The sequence below is a fragment of the Vespula pensylvanica genome, chromosome 12 (assembly GCF_014466175.1).
Source record: "Vespula pensylvanica isolate Volc-1 chromosome 12, ASM1446617v1, whole genome shotgun sequence".
Classification (NCBI taxonomy): Eukaryota; Metazoa; Arthropoda; class Insecta; order Hymenoptera; family Vespidae; genus Vespula; species Vespula pensylvanica.
In genome coordinates this window covers 3716594-3724540 of record NC_057696.1, presented here as the reverse complement: position 1 = coordinate 3724540, position 7947 = coordinate 3716594, and positions in this window count along the sequence as shown.

The following is a 7947-nucleotide window of genomic DNA, read 5'->3' as shown; positions in this document are numbered from 1 at the left end:
TATATATATATATATATATATATATATATATATATATAAATAGATGCATATATATATGTGTGTGTGTGTGTGTGTTTATACACATTAATGGAGGCTAGGTGACGATTATTGTAAGATTTCGTAAGGTACCTACGGTCATACCGATATAATAATACGAAGATCGAAAAGAAATAATAATGACTCGTTCGTTATGGAAAGTGGCCTGGCACGAATTACACACACGTATGCATTGGATTTGATTCGATCTAATTTGAAGAGAAAGAAAAAGAAGGAAAAAGAAAATTGTGATGAAATCGATCAAGATTCTTCTCTTGTCTTGTTTGATTATGGTAAAGTTCGATTCAATCAATCGCAATCTTGACATTTCGTTTGTTTTATTCCGTTTTTATTTTATTTTATTTTATTTTATTTCTTTTTATTTTTTTTTTTTTCAATCGTTACCTCTTTTTGTTCCATTTCATGAACTATTTTCTCGACGTATTTATGTATGTATGTATGTATGTATGTATTATGTTTGTATGTACTAACTGTCTAAGTCAGAAATTTTTACAGAAAAAAAAAGAAGAAAGTAACGTTATACTGAATCTCATAAAGTATTTGTATGAAATAATCCGTTGGACGCTAGTAATATGTAAAATGTACATAATCATCTTTTTGTCTCTTTTCTTTTTTCTTTTTCTTTTCTTTTTTTTTTTCTTTTTTTTTTTTTTTTGTATGTGTACTTTCAAAATGAGATAAGTCGATATATTTCATACAAATAAAGCATTATTCGACGGGTGCGAAAGATCGATTTTGTTTTCGATATTGTTTTCTGTGTCCCACATTGTATTTTTCACTTTATTCGTAAAATGATTATTCTTATGCATGATCCTATTAACAAAGAGATTTGCCTAACAACGAGGCAAGAGGAGTTAGAAAGTTTAGATTATGAATTTTCCCAACAAAAAATGTTGTGTAGAAAAAGTGTTGAGAGAAAAATGAAGTACACGAAAAATGGGGGTAAATGAACGAGCATAATCGTGTTTCGTTTAGGTTTTAGAAGTAAAGAGAAAAAAAAAAAATAAAGAGACAAATAAAGAAGGCCAAGCACTTTTCAAAATTCGTCGGAATCGCAAAAGGACGAAATTTTTCGTTCGAAAATGATAATTCAAAGGATGTCTGACGAAGGGGAGACAAAAAAAGAAGATGAAATAAAAAAAAAAAAAAAAAGAAAATATGACAAAACGTACATTGCGAAATGAAGAAATAAAAAAGATAAAAGGATACTAAAGATTTTATCTCTTTAACGTTGATAGAATTTGAATGATAATAGTGATGAGAGAAAGTGGTCAGTCGTTGAGGAACCATAATGACCTGTTTTTAGTAACTAAGAGGCCTTAATTAATCGCGTTTATAATAAATAATACATTCGCTATGATCTTAAAGATAGCGTAAATAAAATATTTCTCAGACGTACAAGTGTAATAGTACTAATACACACGTTTAATATTACGAATAAAAAGGAAGAGAAATACAAGCGTACCACTTATACATACACATTACATACACACGCACACAGATTTACACGCGTTTATTACGCATACTCGCGCGAATATCGATCACCTTCTCGTTCGATTTTTGTGATCATTTTTTTTCTTTGTATTTTTTTTTTTTTTTTATTATTCTCTAGACGGAGAAAAAAGAATTTCTTTTTCGACGTGTCAAAAGTTTCACTTCGGAAAAAGTATTGCGTCCCATGAGGATTCTAAAAATTATTTCATTTAAAGAATAAACTATACTCCAAACAATAATGAGAATCGGACGAGAGATGAATCTTCCTGTATAGTCACGTTTTCTCGGGGTAAAATCGTTGCTATAGTGTTTTCGTTTTTTTCTTTTTTTTTTTTTTTTTCGTAGAGATCAGTGTCTCTGAAGATAGGAATATAAATGTTATATACACGCGGATTTTTACGTATCCGATGGAAAATCCATATTAATTCAATAAATACGCGCTCTTATTAATTAAATTATTCTTATCACACGATAGAGACCTTTCACATCAGCACTGCCAATATATTTCGGCGTTGTAACAAAACGACGCGTCGCAAATTTTAATCCTCTCGCTTTTTCGACAATGAAAGAAGATGTTTGAAAACGGGAAGAGAAAAAAAAATACATATATATATATATATATATATATATATATATCATTCGGTATTCCAATTAGTCTGTGAAATTAAATAAATAACTCGAAAAAGAAAACAAAAAAAAAGGCAACGTGATTATAAAGCTATATCAATTTAAATCTGTCTATGGAATATAAAAAATACCGACTAACTCTCTCGATGTACTAATTATTAATTAGATGAAAAACTTTGATCTTTTTTTTTTTTTTTGCAACGAGATTGTATCTGTCTTTCGATCGTTTGAAATTGAATATTTCTTTTTCTTTTTTTTTTTTTTTTTTTATACGAAACGCGTAATAAGAAACAGAAACGCAAAAAAAGATTGAAAGATAGAGAGGACAATTGTTCGAATCGGTCGAATGAAATCGCGTAAAAGAAATATTGCGACGATGTTTGGTAGAACGTTTTGTCGAGAAAAGAAATAAAAATATTCCCATTTTGGGAAAAACACACCTTGTAAATGCACACCAAGCCTGTAAATATTAGCGATTATGACTTTGAGAAATTCGTGTACCTTGAAAGTAGCCCGAAGCCTTTCCACGTTTTAGCGTTAAACGTTATTTCGATTATTATCTCTGGTAAAAGATGAAAGGAGAAAATGGGAATTAAAAGAAATGTGTAAGAGAAAGAAAATAAAAAAGATACAGAAAGAGAGAGAGAGAAAGAGAGAGAGAGAGAGAGATCTCGACAATGATCATTTATGTAAATAAATAGATTAGAAAGTTTTAAGATTCGATTTACGTAAGATATACATACATATGTACGCGTACATACAATATTATAAAATTACACCAAGGAAATCGAAGCTGGATAAATCGTAATTAGAATAGTTGTAAATTATCTTCTATTAATTGAAGGAAATGAATGAACGAGGACGAAGAAGTTAAAGAAAGAAAAGAAAAAGAATTAGAAGCGACGTCCTTCTAAACGAAAAATCTTAATTTTTTTTTTTTTCTCTACTCTTCACTGCTTCCAATTTTTGGATACGTGCTGTAAACGTAGAGTTTAGTACGATCGATTACTGTCCCGTTTAGAATTAGTCTCGGCGATCGAACATTTCGAGTAGCTTGAAATCACTGTTAATAGAAAGTTAAAAAAGGAAAATTAAGAAAATATAGGTTCTAAGATATTTATCCGTTCTGAAATATTAGAACAATAAGCAAACAGAAAAACTATGAGGTCGCGTGTATATGCAACCTACGAGACATTTTTCTAAACAAACGGTACAAAAAGTTCGGTCGTCGATTTTTTTAAATGTTCTGAGTGTCTGTAAATAAATAAACTCTTGCTATTACTCTTGCTAATCGTGTGCGAATTATAAAGGAACAAAGAGAAAATTAAAAGGGAAAAGAAAAAAAAAGGGAACGGAAAGAAACGAAGAATGAGAATTCATAAAACGAGAAGAATTTATCGTGAGAAAGAAAAAGAGAGAATTATCGCGCGTGTTTGAACGACCAAAATGTGCTTTGATCAATGATCGACAGAAGTATGTTCTTTTTAATTTTTTTTTTTAATCTTTAAATAATAATCGACAAGGAAGGGAAAAAAATGAAATATCAAATAAAGAGAACGATGAAAGAAACATAAATGATTTGACGATCATATTATTGTTTGTATCGAATGGGAATTTTTATGAGAAGAACGAGTCAAAATAAGAAAAAATAAAATTGAGAGAGAGAGAGAGAGAGAGAGAGAGAGAGAGAGAGAGAGAGAGAGAGAGAGAGAAGAATAAATGAAAAAATATCTCTAACCCATATCCCCTCTTTTAACTTTTATCGTGTCCAATCGCTATTTAAAAAAGAGCGTAGAGTTTTCTCTGATTAGTCGATATGTGTATGTGTGTATATATATATAAACGAAATCTAATGCTAACATCGCAGAGAGAACAAAGAGATAAAAGTAAAAGGATAATAAAATGAGTCGTTCTCCAAATGGCCGAAAAATAATGGCCAAAGTAGATTAAATTTAGATGAAACTCGTCTGTCTTTGTCGCACTCTTATTGGTCTTAAAAAATACACGAATACAAGCGTACACATTCACACATACATACAGACACACACGTAAATTCGTATACAGGATATCACAAATAATCGACTGATTAAGTACTTAGATCATTGATATCAGAAAAAAAAAAAAACGAACAAAAAGCAAAAGAAATTTTTTTAATTCTCTTTGAAACTAATGTTGAATCATTTCATTGTAACAAATATAAAATAATAAAAGTAATTATTCTATTTTACGTCTTCATCCGAAACGAAATTCTTTCTTTCTTTTCATTTGTTTTTTAATTTTACATTTTTGAAAAAAACAAATTTTATATATATATATATATATATATATATATATATATATAAGATGATATCCTGTAAATGAAATACACTTGAATGTATTTATATTTAAATGGCGTTCTTCTTCCTCTTCGCGACTACGAGGAACATCCTTGGCAAGAGTTCGACAGGACAAAACTTTTTGTAGATTGTTAAGACGTATACATATAAATAAATAAATAAATATATATATATATAAATAAATAAAAGAATGTAGGAAGTCGTAATTTTTGTATTTTCGAGAATAACGTAACATATTTGTGCGTGCATTTTTCCCTCTTCGTCCTCGTCGAGCAAAGGAGCCAAGGAAGTTCGATAGTCCTTCTTCGATATATCGTAGAGAACACGTGATAATATTTAAGGCGCATTCGTAATTCTTTTTCCGTTCCTTTTCATTTATTTCTTTTTGTTCATCTGTTTGTTTGTTCGTTCGTTCGTTTATACACACATATATATATATATATATATATATATATTACCATTACTATTATTATAATTATTAAGTTAATTAATTAATTCTGTCGAGGGATAACGGTGACAGTGTATTCAATGTAAATAGAAAAAGAACTGTAAAATAACATAATGTCGATGATGCCTATAAATTTAATCTACTATTATTATTATTATTATTATTATTATTATTATTATTATTATTATTATTATTATTATTATTATATTACTATCACTATTTACAATTACGTCGAGAACAAGAAAGAAACGTCTGTTTGCTAAACACAAAGAAATGCATATTACATGTACACTACGTTCATACACGCAGACACACACACACATACATATATATATATACTACACTATTATTAATTATATTAATAATAATGAAAAAAACCTCTCTCTCTATAAAAGCAGTTTATTCTATCTGTATTCGTCGGTTCTCAATTGAACGTTAGATTTTGTATTAATCCCTTTTTCTCTGCGTATGACGTTTTAGAATATGAGAGAGGTTCGATTTCGGGACATTCAGGATATCTCTCGATCGTCGATCGATGCCTAATTTCATGATCAATCGAAAGGATTATCATCATCATCATTTCTAACATCATTACTCTCTTCGCTTCTTTCTAACGACGAATATTACTTCAAATCAACGAATTTACTTTTTGAAGGATAAATTATCAGAAAAAGAAAAACAAAAAGAAAGAAGAATTATAAATAATTGCATTCGTTTAAATGAAATCCTTCAAAAACAAAAAAAAGAAAAAAAGAAAAAAGAAAGAAAGAAAAACAATTAGATCCCCGATCTGTATCGTTCACAAAAATATAAAATTCACGAAGTAAACGTTTTTAATGTGTTCGAAGAATTAATTGAAAAAAAAAAAAAAAAAAAGAAAGATACGAATTCACCGAAATATCGAATTAACAGAAATAAAAATCAAAAATGTAGAAACGAATTTTGTTAATCGTTCCAGTTTGTCACGATCGACCTCTCGAAACGTAGATTCAATCGTGTCTTTCACAATTAAGTAGACCTCGTGGCATCGATTCGAGTTATTCGATATTACGTCTAATAGAAAAATATCTACATTGAAAATAGTCAATATAGTTTTTCATGTAGATCCTTTTTCTCTATCTCGTACATACGTAAACGACAACAATAACAACATCAACAACAATAACACATACTCTCTATGTGTATATAGAATTGAACGTATGCGTCGTGTACGTAGATCGAAGTGGACGTTCTTCAATCGATACGCGAATTCGATTAGTCGATGGTAATTTCGATTTAATTAAGATTTCTCTCGTGCACATGTCTTAGGTGTGTCTATACGTTCGGCGTTCAGATATCAATTTTGATAAATTACGATCATTTGTTAAGAAAAAACAAAATAAAAAAGAAAGAAAGAAAGAAGGAAACAAAGACTTCGTTTTTTTCTACGTACTTGAACTTAAACAAGCTTGCTTAAACTCAAAACTCCAAACAATTGGGCCATTTCGTTAATTTAATAAACGTTCGAATTGATGCGATAGTCTTTAAAGAAATTTTATTATTTAAAATGTGTTCGAATTGAGATAAACTTGTGTAAATGTTTTCTATCGTGAATAACAATCTCGTCGATGTTTCTACGATAAGACGATTAAACAAAAGATCGATAGAATTGATATAACTCTGTTATTCTTACTCTTATTATTATTATTATTATTATTATTATTATTATTATTATTATTATTATTATTATTATTATTGTTATTATTATTATAACGATGAATTGCAAACGATCGATATTTTATCAGAATTGATGGTGTACGACCGACACATCTAGCTGTAAATCCTCGTGAAACACATTCTTAACAAATTGAAAATAATTCTCGTTAAAGCCGTGACCATTAAAACACGGGATAATATCGTAGTCCGATTCGATCCCCTTCAAAGCCTTTTTCCTTTTTATCGATGACGATCGAAATTTTAATGCATTAAATTACCGATAATCAAATCTTCCAGTAAATTCCGAATCAAAAAATGTGATCTAAAAGGGAATGCTAATGAGCTGAACAAAAATTAAAACAAGAATGAGATGAATTTTTTAAAAATTAGCATGGAAGAACAACGAGAATTATAAATTCAAAAAAAAAAAAAAAAAAAAACAGAAAAAACACGAAATGATCTGATCACTATTAACCATCAAGAGCACTCGAAGACTGGCAATCAAAACTACCGTAGGCAAATTTAAAACGAAACAAAACAAAATAAAAAAAGAATAATAAAAATAAAATAAAAAAAAAAAGAAAGAAAACAGATTTATTAATATGTAATGTATTTAGTACGATCAGCGTGGTATCCCTGCTGATACGAACCAATCGTTCCAAGAATAATTATACAAAATCGTTCGATATTCGATAAAATGATGAGAACGATATTTCGCGTGTACACACAAACACACACACACATATATATATATATATATACACATGAACGAAATAAAAGAATTTTTTTTTAATCCTTCGCTCTTCTCCATCCTTATCGATTTATTTCTATTCGTAGATTTCAACGGAAGTTTCTCGGAGATAATAATTTTCTAAGCATAGTGTACAGAAATAAAAGGAAGAAAAAAAATTATGAAATAAAATAAAATAAAAGAAAAGAAAGTAAAATAAATTGTTCTCCGATTTTGACACCGACGAGAAATTATAATTATTTAAAAAAAAAAATCTCTATCAGCTCGTAGCCTTTTTCTTCTTGGAGACGAACGATCGTATCAGTCAGGGCCGATCGACGAAAAAAAAAAAAAACTCCACTCTCTACGGCTCTCCTGCAAAAATTAATTAATAATAATAATGATAATGATAACGATAATTGTAATGATAATCAGATAATGATAATGGCGACGGCGATGATGATGAAAAATTAAAATGATAAAGGAGAAAACTAAAACGCACGTATACACACATATACACATACACACACGCATCGTATATATATATATATATATATATA